General features: G+C 41.4%; 1 long non-coding RNA gene across 1 annotated transcript in view; it reads right to left on the bottom strand.

The window, feature by feature from the left end:
• The window catches only part of LOC140706407 (uncharacterized), a 103886-nt gene extending 82519 nt beyond the window's left edge, over positions 1-21367 (bottom strand). The window contains exons 1-3 of the long non-coding RNA XR_013545332.1: positions 21314-21367; positions 2553-2713; positions 236-300 (exon numbers count right to left, since the gene is read on the bottom strand). This is a non-coding gene — a long non-coding RNA (uncharacterized LOC140706407). The remainder of the gene's footprint in view (positions 1-235; positions 301-2552; positions 2714-21313) is intronic.
• Positions 21368-22008: the final 641 nt, after the last annotated feature.

The following is a 22008-nucleotide window of genomic DNA, read 5'->3' as shown; positions in this document are numbered from 1 at the left end:
CGAAAAACACAACACTCTTACATTTAACCTTCTGCCATTCCATTCTATTCATCCACGGTCATGTGACTGCGGGCCTGAAAAAATACCAAAGCCCCTGGAGTAAGGTCCGTACAACCCAAAACATAAAAGATGCAATCTGAGGCCAGAAAACAATGTTTGAGATACCCTGTGACTGGGAAAGTGAAATTCTTAACTTATGCAAGCCTCAGAGTGTCACAGCCAGAGCTTCACTCACCTCCATGACTACGCAGATAATCCTGCTGTGTTTGTTTCTTTTTTTTCCCCTTCGCAGTAGAAGCACTACAATACAATTAATAAATGAATCAGATAAACACTGAGGTTATCTAGGGTAGCAAACCTTAAATATTCCATGTTACATGTTGGCAGGAAGAGTGCAGTAACACAGGTGTGAAGTTGCCTGTTCTTCTCTGCACTGGCAAAGGAGTTTATTTTGGTATGAAAACAGTTTTTTAAGGTTCATTTTGTTTCTGCCAACTGCACACCAGAAACTTTAAAGCAAGGGTCTCGAACTTTTTTCACCCTGTGGACCAGCTGGGGAGGGTGGGACACCCCCGTGCTCGTGCGCATGGGCGAACAGCGGCACAGTGTTTGTGCGGGCACTCGCTCACTCGTACACATGTGCAAATGGCAGTGCGGCACTTGTGCAGGCACTCAGGCATATGCACAAACTGTGGCACAGCTCTGGCACAGGTGCGCTGGACCACGGGCACATGTGCAAATTAGTTGTGCTGGGATGAGTGCATGCGGGGGGTGGGGTGGGAGGTCTGTCTCCACGGCCCGGTCTGGCTCAGGCCATGGACTGGCACCAAACTGCGGACCGGGGGTCTGGGACCTCTGCTTTAAAGTGACTCTTTGTGGGCCTGGGGCCAGCTTCCCCATGGTTCCATCCATTTTAAAAGATACAGTGGGGTCTCTACTTAAGAACTTAATCCGTATTGGAAGGTGGTTCTCAAGTTGAAAAGTTCTTATGTTGAATCTGCATTTCCCATAGGAATACATTGAAAACCATTTAATCCGTATCTGCTCTTTTCTGTCCATAGAAACTACAGTGGAACCTCTACTTAAGAACTTAATCCGTTTTGGAATGGTGTTCTTAAGTTGAAACGTTCTTAAGTTGAAGCAAAATTTCCCATAGGAATGGACTGAAAACCAATTAATCCGTTCTGGCTGTTTTTTTGTTATGTAGAGGTGCGTTCGTACATTGAAGCATTAGTTCCCATAGGAACTAATGCAAAGCTGGTTAATACGTACTCTACCACTAGGGGGAGAATTTTTTTTTTTAACCTAAGATGACCTAAGGTTAAAAAAAGAGCAGGAAAGGTTTTTTTTTCCTGTTCTTATCTTGGATTTCTGTTCTCAAGTAGAAGCAAAATTTAGCAAATGGAGCTGTTCTTAAGTTGGATTGTTCTTAAGTAGGGACGTTCTTAAGTAGAGACCCCACTGTACGTGATTCTTTCTTTCCACATTATGATCCAGGCATTCTCTGCTGTTCCTTCAATATTTACAAAGTTTCTGAAAAAACTTTTCCTTGATTTTAATCTTGGAAGAGAGGAATGGTAGCCAAAAAGTGGGAGCATATTTCATGTAGATGCTTTGAGTCTTTCACTATTAGCTGCTACCTCTCTCTGCAATGCCTCCTAAATAATTTATATTATCCAGATTCAGGCATCTACTAATTATTCTACAACTTTCTTTGGGTGGTACATCTACACTACAGTATCTGTTTTGCATGGGCTGAACTATATCACACCAGGCTGGCATATTCACCTTCAAAATCACCTAGTGATCCATAATGGATCATTCCACTTTTTGCCATCTGCACCAGTCTTCACATGCTGGGACAGGCATGGCCCATAAAGTTACTGAGAGTTGAGCCCATTGACTTACTGTTACCTGGATTAGCCCACCACTTCTGCAGTTTATTGAGATGTGGCTGCTGTGGATGCTACAGCTATGTGGTGTCACAGAGGAGAGCTGAGTGAGAGGGGAAACTAGCAATGAAAGGAGAGTTCATAAAAAGTTTGACAATCCAGTCATTGGGGGTATTTTCCCCACACAGGCACCCTATATGCCCAATACGCCATCAAATAAGGGGTATTATCAATAGCTTCTTCGTCTGTTCAAAAATTATCGACCAAAGGAGTGGCCGGCTTCATGTCACTGGGCATGAGGAATGGCTCTGCCCAGCAATAAGGGGAAGAAAATTCCCCCAGATTATGATTTAACTTCAATAGTCGGACCCTCTTGTTATCCCAGTTAACCTAATTTCACTTTTGCCCTTCATTTCCCTAGAGAAGACTAAATCTAACTCTTCACTTCACCTCCTTCCAGGTAATTGGGGCTTTTGCTGCTTGCCTCAAGGAACAATTATACTCAGAATTTGGCTAGCCTTCTGAAACGCACAGAGTGCATTCTTTTGTTGCTGTCATTTCAATAACCCACTAAGATAGCTCACATTCAAACCACATGCAGATAGACATGAGACCAAGATAGAGAGAATGGTTCATGATTTAACAAAGGCTAGTGCAAACCTAGGCTTCCAGATTCTTTCCTCGGTCTTTTATCCACTTTGCTATATCAATTCTGCGAATAAGTGTTGTTTTCCAGTGAGGGCTTACAGGGTTAGAGTAGCAAGACTTTTGGATTAGTAGAGATGATGTCTTCTGCCATCACGACTCATTTGATCTCTTCTCTGTAATCATCAAAATAGAATGTAAGGTTACATATTTCCCTAAATATATTTTCCCAGTGCAGTCTCAGTTGCATATAAATATATTTATAACATGAAACTGATGTAAATACTGTTGTAAGCTGTCTCAGTTATAAAGCAAAATATTGAGGTATGATCTTGAATGGAAAATTAAGACCCATTTACTATAAAGAAGATCTGAAAAAGATATGCATAGTTCAGAGAGGAAGACAGTTTGAGACAGGGAGAGAGATAAAGCTGCTTGCCTTTCAAAACTGCCATTGGACATACGTATGGTTATGGCATCAGCATATGATAACTCTACCACCATCAACAACCTTCTTGGCTTGCAATGAGCAGGTTTTTATAGGTGTTCATTGGAAAAATCATGCAGCAAACTTTGGAAGTACTCAGAAGAACTGCTTGCAAAACCCCAACTATTTGTGAGACAAACACAAGAATGGTCAGCCATCCAGACCCAAACCTATGGACATACCAAATATCTAAATAAAGTGTGTTTAGAACATACTTCCAACTATACGTTGTTTAGAGTATGTGTCTGTATGGACATTGCCCTTGGATTTAGAAAACAACAGGAACATTCCTATATGAATTCTTTACCAAAGTCCATACATCTGCTTTTTATGAAATAATCAGTGCATGGCTCAAGTTTTATGTGGATTTGCAAGCACAGAGTAGTAAAAAATTTAAGGAGATTGGTCATGTGCGTTCATCTGGTTTTGCAGGCTCCATCACACACCCCAAAACCCTGTATTTAAACTGGATGTTTCAATGCAACAATGACTTGTGAATCTGTCCCAAGTAACACTGTGTGTGCTGACAGGAATGATGAAAATGTGATTGCTAAATCACGAAATGAATCAGAAACGACTGCATGTTATGGAGCTACATCTGTTTGAGTCAGTTGTTAATGTCTTGCAAATATCTTGCTTGTTGTAATGGCCCAGTATTTATTTTCCCAACTGCTAAACATGATTATATTCTTTGCCGTAAAAGATTCTTCAGAAGGGAAGGTAAAAAGTTCAGAGCTGGTCATGTCTCCAACGTAGCGCACACAGCTGAAAAGAAAACTGACACTACAGAGTGTTGAATGATGGCCACTGACTTCTTCCTGCCACCCAGGTCACAGAGAACACCCAGACAGGAATTCCAGCACAGCTTATCACAATCAGATCTGCTTCGGCTTAGGAAGGAGAATGTCCATCTTTGCAAGGCACAGCCGTGCCGGTAGCCCGGATTAGCGGACAAAGCCATTTGCTGGGAAAGGCTGTTCATTAGTGTTTACTAACAATTATACATGATCCCTTTCAACCAGGGAAATGAGGGGCAAAAGTGAAATTAGGTTAACTTGGATAACAAGAGGGTCCAGCTATTGAAGTTAAGTCACAGTCGGGAGGAATTTTCTTCCCGTTATCGCTGGGCAGAGTCACTCCTCAAGCCCAGTGACACGTAGCTGGCCAATCCTTGAATCAACAATTTTTGAGCAGCAGGAGAGGCCCAGGACATTCATAATGAGCAAGCCCAGTCCTCTCTGCTGGTTTCTTCATCTCTTTGTCAGTGTAACTGACACAAAACACCCAGTGTACATCATTTGGTGATTATTTATGATGCACCATAGTACACTGTAGGGTATAATCTACCTGAGGAAAAAGGACAATATCAGAAAGAACTAGGAGGGGATTATAATAGAAGCACTGTCTTCTCTCAAAGTTTTTCTCAGTCAGTCCCAATTAGGTCAGGGAGAATATTCCTTAAATACCTCATCCTTATCAATTTAGGCTGTCTTGGCTTGATGAGACACTTGGATACAGATTCTGAAAGACCTGCAAGATTCCTTGCTTCCCGCCAAGAGCTATTCCTCCTACCCCATTGTTGTAGTTGTTACGCACTGTCAAGTCACTTCCGACTTGTAGTGACCCTATGAATTAATTATCTCCAAAAGGTCCTATCATTAACAGGTCTTTCAAGTGAAACGCTATACCTTCATTTGCTAAGACCTATCTTAAGTTAGGTCTTATTTTTGTGTACTGACCTCCACTTTTCCCTAGAATTATTTTTTCCCCAGTAACTCTTTCTTCTCATGATCTGGCCAAAGTATTACATCCTCAGTTTAGTCATTTTAGCTTCTATTGAGAATGTGGGCTTTATTTGCTATAGCAATCATTTATTTGTCTTTCTGGTGACTCATGGTACCTGCAAAGCTCTTCTGCAACATTGCATTTTGAATGGATCAATATTTTTCTTACCAACTTTCTTTATTCACATCTTCCTTTATGTCTGGGCATGGTAATCAGGAGTACCATGGTATGGATGAATTTAGCCTTGGTCCTTAGCCTTACAATTAAGGATCTTTTCTAGTTCCTTTGTACCTTTTCCCATTAAGGCACAAAATATAAAGAAAACTGGTATCCCTTGTCCTTGAGAAGTAAATGGCAAGAACGGTTAACACCGGCTTCAAGAAGGAGGTGAACAACCCATCCAAAGCTTACATTTCTTTAACTTTCCATAAATATAAAAATAAGTTGCCTCAATTTTGTGCAAATTTGAGGAGGGGGCATATTAGGCGGGAAAACTGTATGTGCAAATGCAAGGACTGCACCAAGAGCAGCACAAAATCTTGGGTAATCCTCCAGGTAAGAAGAATATGCTACTCAATCCTTGCCTGCAATGATTTCACAAATGGGGATTTTTCACCCCAGCCCCCAATGGGATGCAGCAACTTTGCAGAAATTTCTTGCAGTAGAATGAAATGTCCTGGGTTTTGTGTTTGATTAAAAGTCTTGATGATATCATAATTTATCCTGTATGGACATACAGTATACTGAACAGGCTAGATCATATATATGGCATACGCTTGAATCTCATTTTCTTTTCTTTTTCCCCCCCTAAAATAACCACGTGCAGGCATGATCTTGATCAGAGTTACCACATAATAAAGGCTCCTAAATAACACAGTGGGAAAAAAAGAAGCAAAGGATAGTCTCTTTGCCCATTTCTTGAATAACAGCTACACGACAAATATGGGTTGTACACCAGTTTAAGCTGTGGTTTCTCTCCCCCTCCCAATAAGAATCCTGGCAACTGTAGCTTTGTGAGATTTCTGAAAAAGGAGAGATAAAAGGGCGCTCCCTTATTTTCTGTTGTTATTTCAGTGGCATACGTTACTGCATAAAGCCATTTGAGGCAAGGGTCTAGAAATGTCTAGAAAAGAACACTCAGCACTTCACCAAACAACAGTTCTAAATAGGCACCAATTGTGACCGCAGCAGAAGGTGCTTGCCAAAATATCTGGTGGGGAGGCAATACTTGTACCTCGCGCTACTTGTAAGAAGCCTTTCTGGAAGCCATGACAATGAAACTCTTGAAAACCCAGGCTAACATACAGAGCCTAAGCCAGACAATGTCAGAACAGGAAGCTTCTTGGATGCAGAACTAAGAATGTTGAATCAGGAGCTGATCTCTCAACATGCCGCCCATTGTCCTCTCAAGGCAGGCTCTACATTTGCAGCAGGGGACTTGGCAACATGCTTTAAATCAGGGGTGTCCAACCTTTCACCTTCCCTGGGCCACATTAGAAGATGAAAATTTGGTTTGGGCCGCACATAAATTTGGTTTGGGACGCATGGGGGGGCAGCCCTAGCCATCCTCTGCAGCCCCGCTCCAAGCGTGCTTACCGTCAGCTGCGATCTCAGACAGCAGAGGCTGCCAACTTCGACTCTGGCGGCTTTATGGGGCCGGGAGGGGGTCCACCTATTGACAGGGATGGCGCAATGCAGTCATGCAGCCCCCCTCTCCCCTCCCCTCCCGCTCCTTCCTTCCTTCCCTCTCTCCCCCCCTACCGTTGTGACGTTCCCCAGCTGCATTCCGGCCGCAAGTGCCGGCAGTGTAACTTGAAATTTTGGAATTTCTTTAAAAATAAAAAATTGCACTGGGCCGCATTATGAGCCAACCTGGGCCGCATGCGGCCCTCGGGCCGCAGGTTGGACAAGCCTGCTTTAAATGCTTCCTCCCTACTACAATCAGCCATGGCTCCTCTTCCACCATCTTTTTGTAGGAGGACCAATAGCAAGAGCTGTTTCTCCTCTTCCTTGCCAGCATTATTCATTTGCTGGGGTGTCTGAGAAGACGGGTAGTGACAGCAAGAGAGAACAGATGTTGGCACTACCAGCCAGGCTTTCTTTATATAGCATACAGATCCTTGGCAGCACTTGGCAAGATGATCCCTTGCACCTACCTTTATCCCTTCTTCTTTCCTCTACCAACTACTGCACCACTGTAAGAACATGAAAACGTTTATTGAAAGAATATGGCACATGGAATGTCTTCCTTAAAGAAACTATACAAATGTGCCTGTGTGAGCAGGGGAAAGTAGAGCTTTGAAAAGTTATGTTTTCGATAACTTCAGTTTCCAGAATCCAAATAAGCAAAATTTCCAAGTGTGTGTGTTTGTGTCTGTGTGTGTAAACTTAAGATCATTACCACCCATAGGCTAAAATCTTCTTGTGCACTTACCCAGACCTTTTGAAAGCGAATTGCCATTAAGTTAAGAAATCTCTGCAACTCAATGTGAAACAGATAAAGTCTACAGAGATTTCTTAATTTATTACTATCCTCCTCTAAAACTTACACTATTTGCATAACTGAGCAACAGGATTTAAGTCATAGATTCTTTCTCTTAAGCATCTCCTCTTGCTCTCACTTCTTTCTACTTTGCACTTTCTGGCTTTCTCTCTTGAGACAGAAGAGAAAAATAATGTGGAATGATGAAGAAATTGAGAGAAAAAGATAGATTGTATGGAAGAGTTTGGGACATTGCTGCCTCATTGTGCCCCCACCATCCGTGACCTACAAAATAATGTGGCCCCACTGAGAAAGAAAACTGGCCCTGCACATGTACCATGGATCAAAATTGTTCCAATTGGGTTTCTCTGTTGGGACCTCAAGATCCATGGTGACAGAGACAGTAGCATTCCAGATTTTGTGAGACTGTGGCCCCCCATCAGTCCTAGCCAACATGGTTAGTGGTCAAGGATAATGGAAGTTGCAGTTCAATAACATCTGGAGGGCCACACATTTTTCACTCTTGCTCTAGATCCATAGTTCCCAGTCTTGGGTCCACAGATGTTCCTGACCTACAACTCCCGGAAATCTGTGTGAGCACAGGTAGTGATGGAGGCTTCTAGGAGTTTTAGTCCAAGAATATCTGGGGACCCAAGTTTGGGAACCACTGATCTAATTCTTGTACCTAAATATTCAAATATCTCAAAATGTTTTTATGGCTGACATTTCATAATCCAGAACAACCAGGATAAAACTTTGTGCTTCTGGAATTTATTCATGTCTGTTATTTTTTTTAAACAAAGTGACAACTGAATGTTTTAATGTCGTTCTAGGGGCATAGAACATTAAAATTAAGAAGCATTTTATACTGTTTTTTTGTTTTGTTTTTTGTAAGAAAAGCCGGGGGGGGATAGTCTGATCATATTTTAGTAACCTGTGTGATAACATTTCTATTTTTAAAGCATTTTTGTAGAGGCTATTAACAATCAACCACAAAAATTATGTGTCAGTGTAAAAACTGACGTTGTTTATAGAAAACAATGTCCTAAAATGTTATTTTCAGACATGGGCTTCTGCTTCTGCAGCAGTGAACAAATGAGGAATGAGGCAAGGAAAATGTTTGAGAGAATACATAGAGAGAATTGTTTGAAAATAGCAGGGAACAAGTATATGACATTTTAATGTTGAAGGAGCTAAAATGAATAAAAAATGCCAATATATTTATTCACATTCACACTGAAAATAACTTTGTGTTATGAGATCATTTTGCAAGAAAAATAAACAGTGCCTTCTGTGGTGGAACAGAAGTGGTTTCTGTTGCACAGTATGTCTAAACACAGAAGCTGAGGGCAGGCAACGTAGCTCCATTTAGAAGAACCACTCAGCTCATTGACAAGCCTCAGTCCTTTTAGCACTCTTACCTCAGGAATGCAGCTTACAAGCAGCAAAAGGAAAGAAACCCACAAATAGTTCAGCACTTTTGTGTTAAAAATTTGCCTTTTATGCTTTTTAGGCTTAAAGCCAAGGGAGTTTTTATTGTGATAAAACACGGTTAAATCAAACTTTTTGTCATTTTCACTAAGTGGGGAAAGACTTTGTTCACTTACTTGATTGACTCCCTACAGTTCCTTCCAATGTGAAATTTTGTCACAACAACAAGAGTTACTTCTGTTGGATACCTCCTCTTCCTCTTCCTTCTCTTCCTTCTGGTTGGTCTTCTACTAGAGGCTGAACATTATCAAGACCATCTTGTCTTTAGATGATGTAGCTCTGAACAGCAATGATGTTATGTTGCATCCCAAACAACTTCCAAGGTTCTTCAGCCAATAAGATCTTATCTTTTCTGTCCTTTCCCCTCATGTATTTATCTTGAATGCTCAACTGTACCAATCTGCAGCCATTTTCGTTGCACCTTAGATGATCAAAGTATTCTAGTTCTCTCCATTTTGTGTGTTTTGTGGTTTCTTGATCTGTATTCATTCATTTTATTACTTTTTCATTGGGCACCCTGTCAATCCAAGAATTTGTTATCATTTTACAATAAATACATACTAACACTGTTTCATAAACCAAAGTCAACAATTCAGAACATACAATGACCCATACAGTAGAACTGAGTATACACAGCACTATTACCTGTGTTGGAGGTACATTGGAAACATGCCCTCAGTAAATAGCAATCACTTTGTTAGCAAGTTAGAAGTTAGAAAATTTACTTTATTGACTTCAGATCTTAGAATCCCCTAAGTCAGTGGTCCCCAACCTTGGGCCTCCAGATGTTCTTGGACTACAACTCCCAGAAGCCTTCACCACCACCTCTGCTGGCCAGGATTTCTGGGAGTTGAAGTCCATGAACACTGCCCTAAGTAACATGGCCACCAGCTGGGGAATTCTGGTGGGTGGTAGTTCAAACCAAGTAGTGTTTCCAATTTCTGGTTTGATCCCATTATTAGCTTCCTGCAGGGTGTTACCTTGCAGTGGAATTTATTTGGACCCTTGATCCATATTTTGGAGCCGCTAAGCACTTTTAAGCTGGTGGGAATGTAAATGTTTTTTCAAGAACATGCACATCTTCACATATAGTTGTGAAATGAGAGCTGGGTGATGATACTGAGTCTTTACTTTTGGTGGCGTGCAGGTTCAGCATTAGAAAGATGCAGCTGCTTGGGAATAGATCACAAGCTGAGTAAGGACTCTATCAAATCCATTTTTAAAGTTTTACAGATAAATATTGATGTCATGGCTTTCCCTCTCCCTCTTTCCTTGCCCATGAGTGCCCTTTCCATAAAAATGATAGAAATGTCCATTCATTTCATTTCATTTGTATCCCAACTTTCTTCCAGTAAAAGGTCTCAAGGTGGCTTACAAAATATTTAAAAGACAAATTCAACTAAAAATAAAATACATTGCAGTATAAAAAGCATTTTAATCAAATTCAAATTTTGCAATATAAGTTTCACAGGTCAGCTTTTCTGCTTACCAGAATTTTTTACTACATGGGACAAACAGTAGCAACCTCCTCCTTTGTGAAATAGGGACATTATATGTGTAATCTTGGAAAATCAAGGCTGCAGTTCAGATATCCATTTATATGCGTTGTATGGTGGAGCTACTTTTTTCACACAGTTTTTCTTTAAGTGGTAATGATTCTTTCATTAAGGCCTTAGGTGGAGCTTTGGGACGCCTTGATTTTCACAAGATGGATGTCTTACTGACTTCTTGATTTAGCTCCAAAGAGATTGCCTTTCCTGAAAATTTAAGAACCGCAAGCTGCTGGATCATTCTGTTTCAGCATCTGGGAAGTACTAAACCACATCCCTGATTTTTATCCAATCCGCTTTTACAGTAATTGAAACCAAGAGTAGAAAAAAACAATGTGGTGTTCATTAGCATCTTGAATGAGCCTGCAGTTTTCCACTAATAAAGTAAAACATGCCCGTCCATACCTGTTTCCTCTCTCTCTCTCTTTCATTCTCCTCTAATACAGAGAAGCTATGATAATCATCCTGCTTTCAAAAATTTATCTTAAAAGAAGATCGAAATAGACAGAGTTTTGAAAAATGAGGGGTTTTGTTCTACAGCTCCTAGACTTTCCCAGCAACATAGCCATGGGTCATGTTGGTTGAAGTATTCTGGGATTATAGAAATTAACCTTTCTAAGGTCTGGACATAAATGTGCCTTAGGTGGCCTCCATCAACACCTGGATAAAATTTCATTTTAGCCATTATTTTTCTTAACTGAAATAATTTATCAGAGGGGTCAACATGCTGTCCTAGGAATCCATAGATGTCTTAGCCTAATTTCAAAAGCCCTTTGCAAGCCATCAGTAGACACCTTATTTACCCTCCTGTATCACTCTGCTGGCTGGGAATATGACAGAAAAGAAAGAAAGAGAAAGATAGCTGGCAGAAAAAGAAAGGAAAGGTGGCCCCACCTACTTTTTACTCTGACCAGCACTTGTGGGCAGGCTTTGTTCCTGCCCACCACAAAGCCACGGACAGATTACCCCAACCAGAATATAGCTCCAACGAGATAAAAGGATTCCCCACCTCTATAGGTCTTATCCAAATGGCATAGGAAGCTATAACAGCCACAGAGAAGGTAGCAACAAGATATATGAGGTTCACTCAATATTAAATAGCAACCCTTATAATGACCAGCTGAAAACAGCTCAGGGCAGAACTTCAGGTGAATTATTATTATTATTATTTATTTGATTTGTACCCCGCCTATCTGGACCAATGATAATGGGTGGCTGAAGCTATCAATAAATGAGCAGTGGCGAGGCAGGATTTTGTCATGGCAAGAACCGGTCTGGTTGCAGGCAAGCTCCTGATCAGGTGTTTCTGATCTTTCAGCATTCTCTTCAGCCTCAGTTAACCCTTCTGGTTCCAGGTCTTCGGATGCACTCATGACAGTATCAGAGCAGTATCATCCTCACACTGTTTCATTATGGATGGCTTCGGCATTTCATTGTTGTGTATTCTTTTGAAACAGAACTGTTTAAGCTTCTTCAAAACTGTTCAGATGTGCTGTATTGTTCTTCTTGGTTCAAATTCTGTCCAAGGAGATGCTTGGCTGGTCTCTCAGCCAAGTTGGTGGAATAGCCTGGTTTCCCACCTCATTTCCCTTGAGTGCTGATGGATGGAATGGCAACTGCTCAGGGCCTGGTCATCAATAGCTGATCACTCTGAGCATACCAAGATATAGGCAAATGAGAAGGAAAACTATTCCATCAGTCCTGATTAAAACTCTTTATTTTTATAATGTCAGGTTGTAGGGAAGAAGAGTTTGGGAGGTTTATCTCATGCTGCTTTGAAATAAAACATTATATTTGTATTATATTCTACCTTGAAGGAATGCGGGAGAACACATATATGTGTATGTACATCAGTTCTGGCCTCACAGTAACTGTGGTAGGTTAGCTAGTTGTACCTAACCTTACAGTCTTTACAGCAGTGAATTCAGGCATCACCTGTGGAGCTGGGACTCTCTAAGGAACGTGGCAAAGGCCTGGAAGCTAACAAAATATCAGAGCTTTTTAATCTTGCTTGAACTAGAAATGGGGAGAAGTTTGTTTTAATACAAATGGAACTAATTCATTCTTCCAAAACTAGTAAACTGCAAGGCAGTTATCATCTCCCTATTTCTCCAGATTTTGCAATGCAAGTCTCTGATTAACAAATGTATATACAAAGTTGGCACCTGACTGCAGAGTAGAGGTCAGGAGTTTGATTCCCCACTTTGCCTCCCAGAAGAAAATCCATCCTGTGTGGCCTTCAGGAAGTTGCACAGTCTCAGGGTGTACCCAAAAGAATGGAATGGTAAACCCCATCTGAGTAGTCTATACCTAGAAAACCCTGGAAAGGACACTGCCCCCACTCAGAATTGACTTGACAGCATGTAATTATTAATTATATTAAAGAGCGCACAGAAAGGCGCAAGATTAGGTTATTTGCTGAACATTGTTCATACAAAGTTCTGAGCACACAACAATATGCATTAAAATATATAAAAAGTTTTACCCTTTTTCTGAAAAATTCCAAACTGATATAAGATAGAATGAATTTCTGTTTGAAAAATGCAGAACATTACAAAAAACTGGAACAAAATTAAATGTTCACCATTCACTTTAATTACAGCTCAACTCCTTGTATCTATAGGAACCAGAGATTTCTGAACATACATTGGTTCCACATTAGTTCCAAGACAATAAGGGCCAGAGGTTGGGAAAGCTGCCTTTTTGAGACTATGGCATGGACACTGGCCATGCTGACTGGAGAATTTTGGGATTTGTATTCCAAAACCAGTAATTTTTCCATGTTCTGATATGCATGCCCAGTGAAGTAAAGGGTGCACTGTAGCCCTGTTCAAATGTGCCCTATTATTGTTCTTGGTTTGCGTTCTGTGTTATATTTTTCAAACAAGCATGTATATCACCAGGTAATGTATTCTATGGCAGTCATTTTTCTCAAATGCTGGTTCAAAAACAACCAGAAAGAGAAATATATTTCAATCCATCATCAAGTTTAACTGAGAAGAGCAAGCACCAACCTTCACTTGCTTCCAAAGAGCTATCAACCTTTGAGAAATGTTCTACACCTGAGATTTCATGTGCAGACAGATTATGACCTCAGTTTTTAACATTTACCTTGGCAATGTTGCTGGAATGAGTTAAGAAAGTGCCGTTTTTCTCTTTAGGAAGCACACTTCTGCACAACAGTTTCCTACAACAAGCAGCACTGAATAAGTGAGATGACAAATGTCCTCCTTTGAATGAAAAGAAGAAAGAAGGGGAAAACTTTTTCCACACGCAAAACGTTGCCCACATTAGTAGCAGTGCCAGTGTTTCCTGAAGGTTCCAAATATATGTTTCTGTGCTGTTTGAGTTCTTCATGAAAGTTTTCAGAGCAATGCATTGAAGAAGCTGGACAGATCCAGCAATGCATCAACATTTGCCTAAGTCAACAGAATGCAAACCTCTTTAAAAGCAGTATGACTCAATTTGCACCAAAATGAAAAATACATTTTGTTTTGTTTTAAAAGTGCACTTCACAACATTTCGGGCATGCCACTAGTTGAGCAGAATAAAAATCTAATAAATAAATAAATAGGCTGCAAATCAAACTGCAGTGAAACCAAATTGCTCTGATCTGTTGGATTTGTAAGTAACACATTCTATCCTCAGGCTTTCAAGGTGATAGAGGCACAATGGGCAGATGGCGTGCAATACAGTTCTGGAACATACTGCTGCGTTAGCAGTATGTTGCATTGGCTAATCTGTACACCTACAGTCTGTTTTCTGGAAACTAGTGCTATGACAGACCAGACTAGATTCTGAGGGTTACTTTAAACACATTTCTCTGTGTTTTATGCTTTGACATATGCACCCACTTTTTCAGTTTTCAGTTTACTAGAAACTCCCAAGGGAACCCTCAAGAAATCATGGTCTGACACATTTTCAGCCTGGTACTGTGTCTCCTGAATGACATGAGTCTTATTCTCCATTCAGTATATAGGCGCATCAGATCGTTGCTGTGGAGTGCAGCATTATGCATATTTATTTGGAAAGAATCCAGAAGTAACAGTTGCCTAATACCTTTATTAGGACCTGGTGGCGTTTTACTTAATCCTAATAAAGGTAATGCTGTACTTTGACTTTTGAATTCTGTGCCCAAAGGACCCAACATGACTGCTTTTTATTTTGAAATAAGTTCCACTTGGTCTCATTCCCTTGTAAGTGTGACTTAAAAGTCTGATTAGTCTATTTCTTAACTAAACTTACATTTGCAGCTAGTGCTTGTTTTCTCAAGTTCTTTTGTATCTTCTTTTTTTTTATCCTCTTGTCTTACTACTCTTAATTATCAAGGCAATCTCTGCCAGTTCATTCTGTTTTTAGGAATAAACAATAATTGTTTGTAATTTAATAATTCATTTCTTCTGATTTTAAGCCAAACAAATGATGCCACATCAATTTTCGTTCTATTAACTCTGAGCGAATGAGAGACTTTGCTATGGATACGGATTAAAAATGTAACTATAAACAGAAGAACCAATCTTTCAGTAATATCATTTTAAGAAAACAAGAGGTGACTGCGACACTGTTGTAATGAAATTACCCATGTATGGCAGTTTCACGGCAGTTTTGTTTGTTTTTCCATTGGATCTGAGGGCATCATACAGACTTTGCTCAAGAAATGTACAGTATTTGTAAGTGAATGCTTTCACTTGTTCCTTCTTGAAAATGGATAAAGTCATTGCCTTCTGCTTAATGTACAAAATGGCTTAAAAAGAAAAGGACTGTTCTCTTACTTTATACCAAACGGTCATTAACCCAAGGATGCAACAGGGGTGAGTAACTGCCATGTATTTAACCAAGGACTGTCTTCCAGTATTATTCTTTTTTCTTCAAGGATTTGTTCTTAGCATAACCTCTAACGAACAGGAGACAGAAGCAAATGTGTATAGAAAGCTGTTCTTTAAGTATGGTTGTTCACTTAGCCAGGCTCATAAGATGTATATAACCCCTGGGTAACTTGAATCGCATTTCCATGTCCTGTTTACTGCCTGAATCATCTCCCCATCAGTCAAATATAGAATAATCTTTTTGTACAGTCCTTGTCTGTTGTGATAAGCTGAAAGAGTCTTCCTTTCATGCCTTGAAAAATACACATTCTCCTTATATTGATGTACTTGTTGTTTGTTTGTTTGTTTGTTTTAGTATTTGCATAATCCCTTATTGTGCCCAGCCCAAGGAATTTCAATAGTTTATTTCAATAGTTTAAAATCTTAAATCAACAAACAGAACCGTGTTCTGGATGTTTCACAAAATGTTTACCACCCTGTTACTGTCAGCCTCATTATTAGCCAAGCAACTGAATGTTTGGCACAAGCCATGGAGGAAAAATTAATAAAATGTAATGCACAGTGGTCATCAGCTAGGTAATTTTTAAACCTTGGAACATTCTCAGTCTCAAGTGGCTTAGCAAGTAATTATTACCAATTGTGCCATCAGTAACACTCGTCAGCAACTCACCAGAATAAACAGCATATCAGCATCACACTATTATATCAGTATGGAATCCTAGGTTCAGGGATGTAAACTAGAACTTGCTTGGACAGAAAGCTAAGTGCTTCAACAAACTAGAACTGCCTGGACTCCAAAGGTAGAGCTGTAGCAGTTAAAACAGAATGAAACAGCAACCGCCAGAATCCAACTGCATTCCTATAGGAAGATTTATTTTCATATTTTAAAACTCAACTTCAAGAATAGGCTCCACTCTTGATCTTAGCATCTGGCAGGTACTGGCATATCAACTCAGAATTACAACATGAAAACTGGACAGCGATACTCATTCTCATGTATTTTAAAGCAAAATGTATGACAGATTTGACTAGTTTAAGCATTTGTCCATCAATAAACTGAGTGCGGAGGGACAGAGACAGAGACAGCTTTAAAAAAACCTTTCCTGCGTATTGGGGAAAATCTTGTATTTGTACAGACCCTGAAAAATTAGATTCAAAACAATCCAGTTACACATATTGGATAATTCAAGAGAACACCTTGAACACTGAGGTAGTTCTCACCTGGCACTTACTGTCTCAATAACACACTCCAATACGCTGTTAAGAGACAGAAATAATAAAAATGTTTCCACTTACGTTTCTGAATAAATAAATAAAAATAGCACATAATAGTAAAATATTAACTGGTTGCATGAAGAGAGCTTAACTGAGTAGCTAGTTTCATGATAGACTCCCTACATGGCTAACATACTAACTGATCCCTGACTGAAAAAGAGCTGAGATGGGAAGGATAATTGAGAAGAGAATCTGTTCAAAATCTGAGGCAAAGAGAGAAGAATTGGTTGCTGCTGGATTGATTGACAGTCATCCTAGTCCAGAAAGATCTCTCCCAGCCAAAATCTCTTAAAGGCAGCATATGGAAGTTCCAATAATTCCAACATTCACTTGGGTCTTTCTTGTCCCTTGGATTGAGTTACACATATACATGTTCATATTCAGCCAATGAATCCTGCCACCGGCTGTGAATGGGTGGAGATGGATGCCCAGACTTTAAACCCACCCAGCCACCCACTAGACAGCATTCTTCTCCTGTGGTGTTGCTTGCCCTGAGATGTGTCACTCTATAGAACAGGGGTCTCAAACATGCAGCCCGGGGGCCATTTGCGGCCCTCCGGATGATAGTTTGTGGCCCCTGCCTTGCCTGCCCCCTGAAGTGCCCACACGTCCTCTGCTGTCAAGAGTTTAAAAAAATCCTCGCCTCGCTTGCTGGCTCTCTCCCAAGACAGCAACTCTTGCACCCTCCATCCGGAACTGCAGCCTGCCAGCCGGCCTGCCTGTCTGCTGGCTGCAGTTCCGGATGGAGGGTACAAGAGGCGCTGTCTTAGGGGAGAGCCAGTGAGTGAGGCGCGCTGCCGGCCCTATTCCCTAAGCGCCCAAACTGCTACTGAGCGATGCCTGAGAGCGGAGCTCACTCCCGGCCCGTCCTCGAAGAGTGCCTCGTACAGTGCCGCCAACAGCAGCTGCTGGCGCTGCCACCTCTTCCACGGAAGCGGCTCTCTTTCTCTCTCGGCACTCTCAGCACCAGCCCGGCCAGCGACCGCCTCAGCACACAGCAGTGCTTCCTCCTCCTCCTCTTTGTCCTACTTCAGCCGCCTCGGCTCTGGAGACTGCCTGGGCTTGCCTTGCAAAGTTTAATCCCCTGTCATGGTGGAGGTAGCCGCTGTTGCTGAGTGTGTCTTTTTTTTGAGGGGGCCCCTCAGAGGAAGGTTGAGGATCTCCGTGTGTGTGTGTGTGTGTGTGTGTGTGTGTGTGTGTGTGTGTGTGTGTGTGTGTGTGTGTGTGTGTGTGTGCACGCACACACGCACCTGTGGGGGCCACCCTGTTCTGTTTAATTTCGCAGGTACTGATGGGGCTTTTCTCCTTTGGCAAGGCGATTTTGTGAGGTTTTTTTTTTACATTTTTTGTCATGCCCTTCCCCATCCCCCTGCCTAGGCAGTTGCCAGTGCTCCTTCCCTTCTCCGCTTCTTCGTCCTGCTGCTGATGCTGGTGGTGGTGGTAGTGAAGAAGGAGCCGGAGGGGTTCATGGCCGGCGACGAGGGCTCGCGCACCCCTCCTCCTCCTCCTCCTCCTCCTCGGAGCCCAAGCTGGGCTAAAGAACTCCTGGGTGGCTTCCTTCGGCTCTTGCTCCACTTGGCAGAAAAGCTGATGCAGCCCTGCCTCACCCAGACTCTGCCTCCAGCAGCCCCCAGGTAAATTGAGGTTGAGACCCCTGCTATAGAAGGAAGCCGAGAAGCATGGCATTTCCTTGTAACTTCAGGAGCACTGTCAGATCTGACATGTGTGCCATGATTTACAAGAAACATAAGAAGTCAGAGGAATGAAAACACTGGATACATCAAAATAGGGGTGTCCCTTCTGAAACCTATTGCCTGAAAGACTGGCTTCATGTTTCCTTTTGGTAATGAGACTGCCAGTAACTAAAGGTTCTGAGAGACATCTCTTTCCATGCCCACGTGCCAAGCACACAACTGTTAGACGTAATGGTGGAGGTAAATTTTGAAGCTCAGCCATTGATCATGATAGTTCCCATAGGCCAAGCCCCGAAGAAGGTCTAAAAATGCAAACAGCAACCTGTTTGAGCATTTTTCCCTTTCTGCCAGCAGCAGGACTTTTTTGTTTGTTTTCATTGTTGTTTGTTGTCGTTGTTTTTAATTCTAATGGCTCTTAATTGCTCATTCAGGGAAAAGCCAGTTCAAAAGACAGCACATGAAAAAAAAGATTGCTATATGATTGTTGGGAAAAAGGCTTTCTCCTCAGCTACTATAGTTATTGCACTGAAGTTCAGATGAAAGCCAGAGGGTGGGGGTGGGGTGGGGGTAATAAAATGGAATTTCAGTCCTGTTCATCTAAAAGTCTTGGTACTGCCGCACTGTGAACTATGCCCACAATATGGTGACTATGTCAACCCTGGGTTGAGGTCTCCCACAACAGTACAGTGCCACATAGCTCATCAAGTGAAGCAAGCATTTAAAAATGGAGAAGCAGAACACAGGGCATTTCAGATGTTGTCAGTTCACAAGTCCCACAATCCCTCACCAGGGTCGATGCCATTGGGAATTGCAGCCCAGCAACATCTGGAGGGCCACGTGTTCCCCACCCCAGCTTTGACTGTGTATTATTTCTTTTATAACAACTTGGCTGAGGAATGAGTGGAAACAAAGCCAGTGTTATTGCAACTTAATGCACAAAGCCTTCAATAAGGGGCTGCATCAATATGAATAAATTTGTGCTCTTTGGGGTATAGATATAAAGCTGTTCAGCATCTGTAAATTAAGCCTCTGCAATAAAAACTGTGTTGTAGTAGAAAAGGACATGATCCGTATTCAAGTTTTCTGATATTAATTCATGCTGTCCGTCCCAGGACCTGCCAGGGAGGCAGTAATTCAGCTGACAGTATTCTCAACAGATGTTGCCTGACTGTCAGAATAATAAAATAAGATATCTGGGTTTAGCTCCAATAGAGATGTGAAATGGAAATAAATATTAAGCTTTTCCCCATCTGTTACATTGCTGAGTCACTGGAGAGTATCATCCCCAAAATGCACATACTTGTAGATTAATCGGTCTAGAATTGTCTGGCAGCAAAAAGATTAAAACTATGCTGCAAGTCAGTGATGCAGCTGAGTTATAAAAGATGTATGGGAAGAGATTGCTATCAGGAGTAACATTAGATGCAGGCACATAAAAAGAAAAAAAGAAAAAGAAAATGTTTTGTAAGGAATCCGTCTACCGTGTTCTGGTGCGTTAATGATGACATTCCAATATATGAACACTGACTAGGAAGCAAACAGTCCTATATATAATAGCCAGCAATGCTTGTGGGTGATCATGGAACAAAGGGATGGCTAATCATCTTAGAGAGAGAACAAAGGAGTCGACAGCAAAAGTCCAAGCCAGCAGAGCCCCCTGGCAACGCCCTGAGGGCTCTTTTTACTGAATTAGCATGATTACATAGTAAGTTATGAGAGAAACAGATAGGATACTAGTTACCGAATTGTAACTAGGATTGGCTAAAATAGCCCTTTGATCTTATGCTCTACCTCTAAACGAAAGGGAAGGAGAAGGGGCTACCCTGCCCGCTGGCAGCTGCCGCATCCTGCTGGGAGCGTTTGCACATCACTGGAACACAATGCAGCTAGAACCTTTAAGCAGAAGTTTCCCACAAACGCTAAGAGTCTTGGAGGTGAAGTATACATTATAGATAATTCCCCACACACACATTATAAGAGGGAATTCTTTAAGTACTGAGGGTATCTGGTTGTCACAGCAAATGCTCTTCACATCTCCCAGAGTTGCTTTGTTTTGTAATTAGTCTTCAAGGCATAAGTATGTTCCTCATTTGCAAGTCTGATATCTCAGACATAAAGTTCAGCCTGAATCACACCTCTGGAACACAAGCTTGATTCCAACCCTAATGAGAGGTTGCTTGAATGCATAGTTTGGCTCTCACACAGCACGACTAACCGAGGTAGAGTGGGGTCTAGTTCCAGCTGTTTGGTTTGCTCATCAAGGGCTTCCAACTGCCTTTGGTTCAAGAGCAAAAACTATAGAAGACCTATGGTCCTCCCTGAAATTATGCAGCTGAAAACTGAGAAAGCCTAGAGTACATTTCTGTTATCTTATGTGCCATCAAATAGGAACTGATTTTGAGCAATAGGGATTTCAAGATAATTGAGATATTTAAGAAGATATTTACCAGTTCCACAGCCCCAGTGAGTTTCCACTGGAACCCAAACTTCCTGAGTCCTAGCCCATCACTCAATCCACGATCCTACAGTGAATATCAGAGTCCAACTGCATGTGAATGTATGTGTGAGCCCACTTGTTAAGGCCCGGCCATAATCTTGTGGTGCAGGTTAGACAAGGTGGAGTTCCCATCCCATTCTGCACACAAATATTTGACTGGCTTCTAATTTGAATCCTGCTTCAGCACTGGAGATGAGACACCATGTCCTATCGTGTCCAACATTTAGAAATGTTACTTTTAACAAATTACAATTCCCAGGATCCCCAGATGGCATGGCCATGCTGACTGGGGATTCTGGGAGCCGTGAACCAAAAAAAAAAAAATTAACATTTCCAAGCTCCAACTACATTTGAGGACAGCAGCCCACTTTAGGGGATCAGAACACATGGTAGTGTGTCCAGTGTACAAAGTCTCGTTCTGCAACAGAGGAAAATAACCTGGGGGCTCAGTAGGAACAGCAAGAGACTCACTCCTTCCCAACAGCACGCACTACCCAGGTGGTTACCTCACTCTGCCTAATGGTAGGGCCAATTCTGTCAGTTCCAACACAGATATAATGAAACCATTAACTAAAATACACAAAGCTCAAGAAGATCACTTAGCTGGAGTCAACGTGAATTCCCAAACCATTATATCTCTAGTTAATATATTCTGAGCTTGGAAGTTACATTTTGGAACTGCTACTCACAGAATTCCCCAAACTCCTTTTTTGGCTGCAGCCTTGAAAAGTAACTTTTCCAAGTCCTAAATGTATTCACCTGTGAGAAGCTGACTACGAGTCATAGCTTGTAGCTATACAAAAATATTTTACAGCAGCAGAGCAGCATAAATTCAAGCTGCAAGACTTTACAGAGAGAGGTTTAACCAAAGGAAGCTGGAGAAGGCAGTTCAACTCCAGTCACCAGAAGTCAACTATTACACTATTGAATGCTTGAAAAGATCTGGACAAAGCTAATGTCCACTGGCTATACCAGAGTGAGGAAACTTTTCTTTTTTTCTTACTACATCTGTCAACAACAACCACGCATACTGCTGGATTCTAGGAGCTGTGAAATGAAGAGGAACATTTCCAAGCTCTGGTGTATACCAATGTGTTTTTTTTTTTCAGTGTTCCTCATTTTACAGAAAGAAGAAAGAAATCATTAAAATGGAGCAAGTGCATGTATTCCTGAGAGCATATTCTAAGTGAGAACCTTGCAGTGATGAAAAGCTATTTCTCCCTTTAAAAAGAAAAAAATAGCTTTTCTCAAACCTATCTGGAATAACCGCACACATATGGCAAAAAGCCCCAAAATGACAACTGAATAGATTAGGATTATTTGTGTTGCCTCACTGCTGAAATAGTCCTTTGTTTTCCAAATATTCCTTCCACCTGTATCTTTA

The sequence above is a fragment of the Pogona vitticeps genome, chromosome 4 (genome assembly GCF_051106095.1).
Source record: "Pogona vitticeps strain Pit_001003342236 chromosome 4, PviZW2.1, whole genome shotgun sequence".
NCBI lineage: Eukaryota > Metazoa > Chordata > Lepidosauria > Squamata > Agamidae > Pogona > Pogona vitticeps.
The sequence above is the reverse complement of the archived record's forward strand: the minus strand, read 5'-3'. Positions and strand labels throughout refer to the sequence as shown.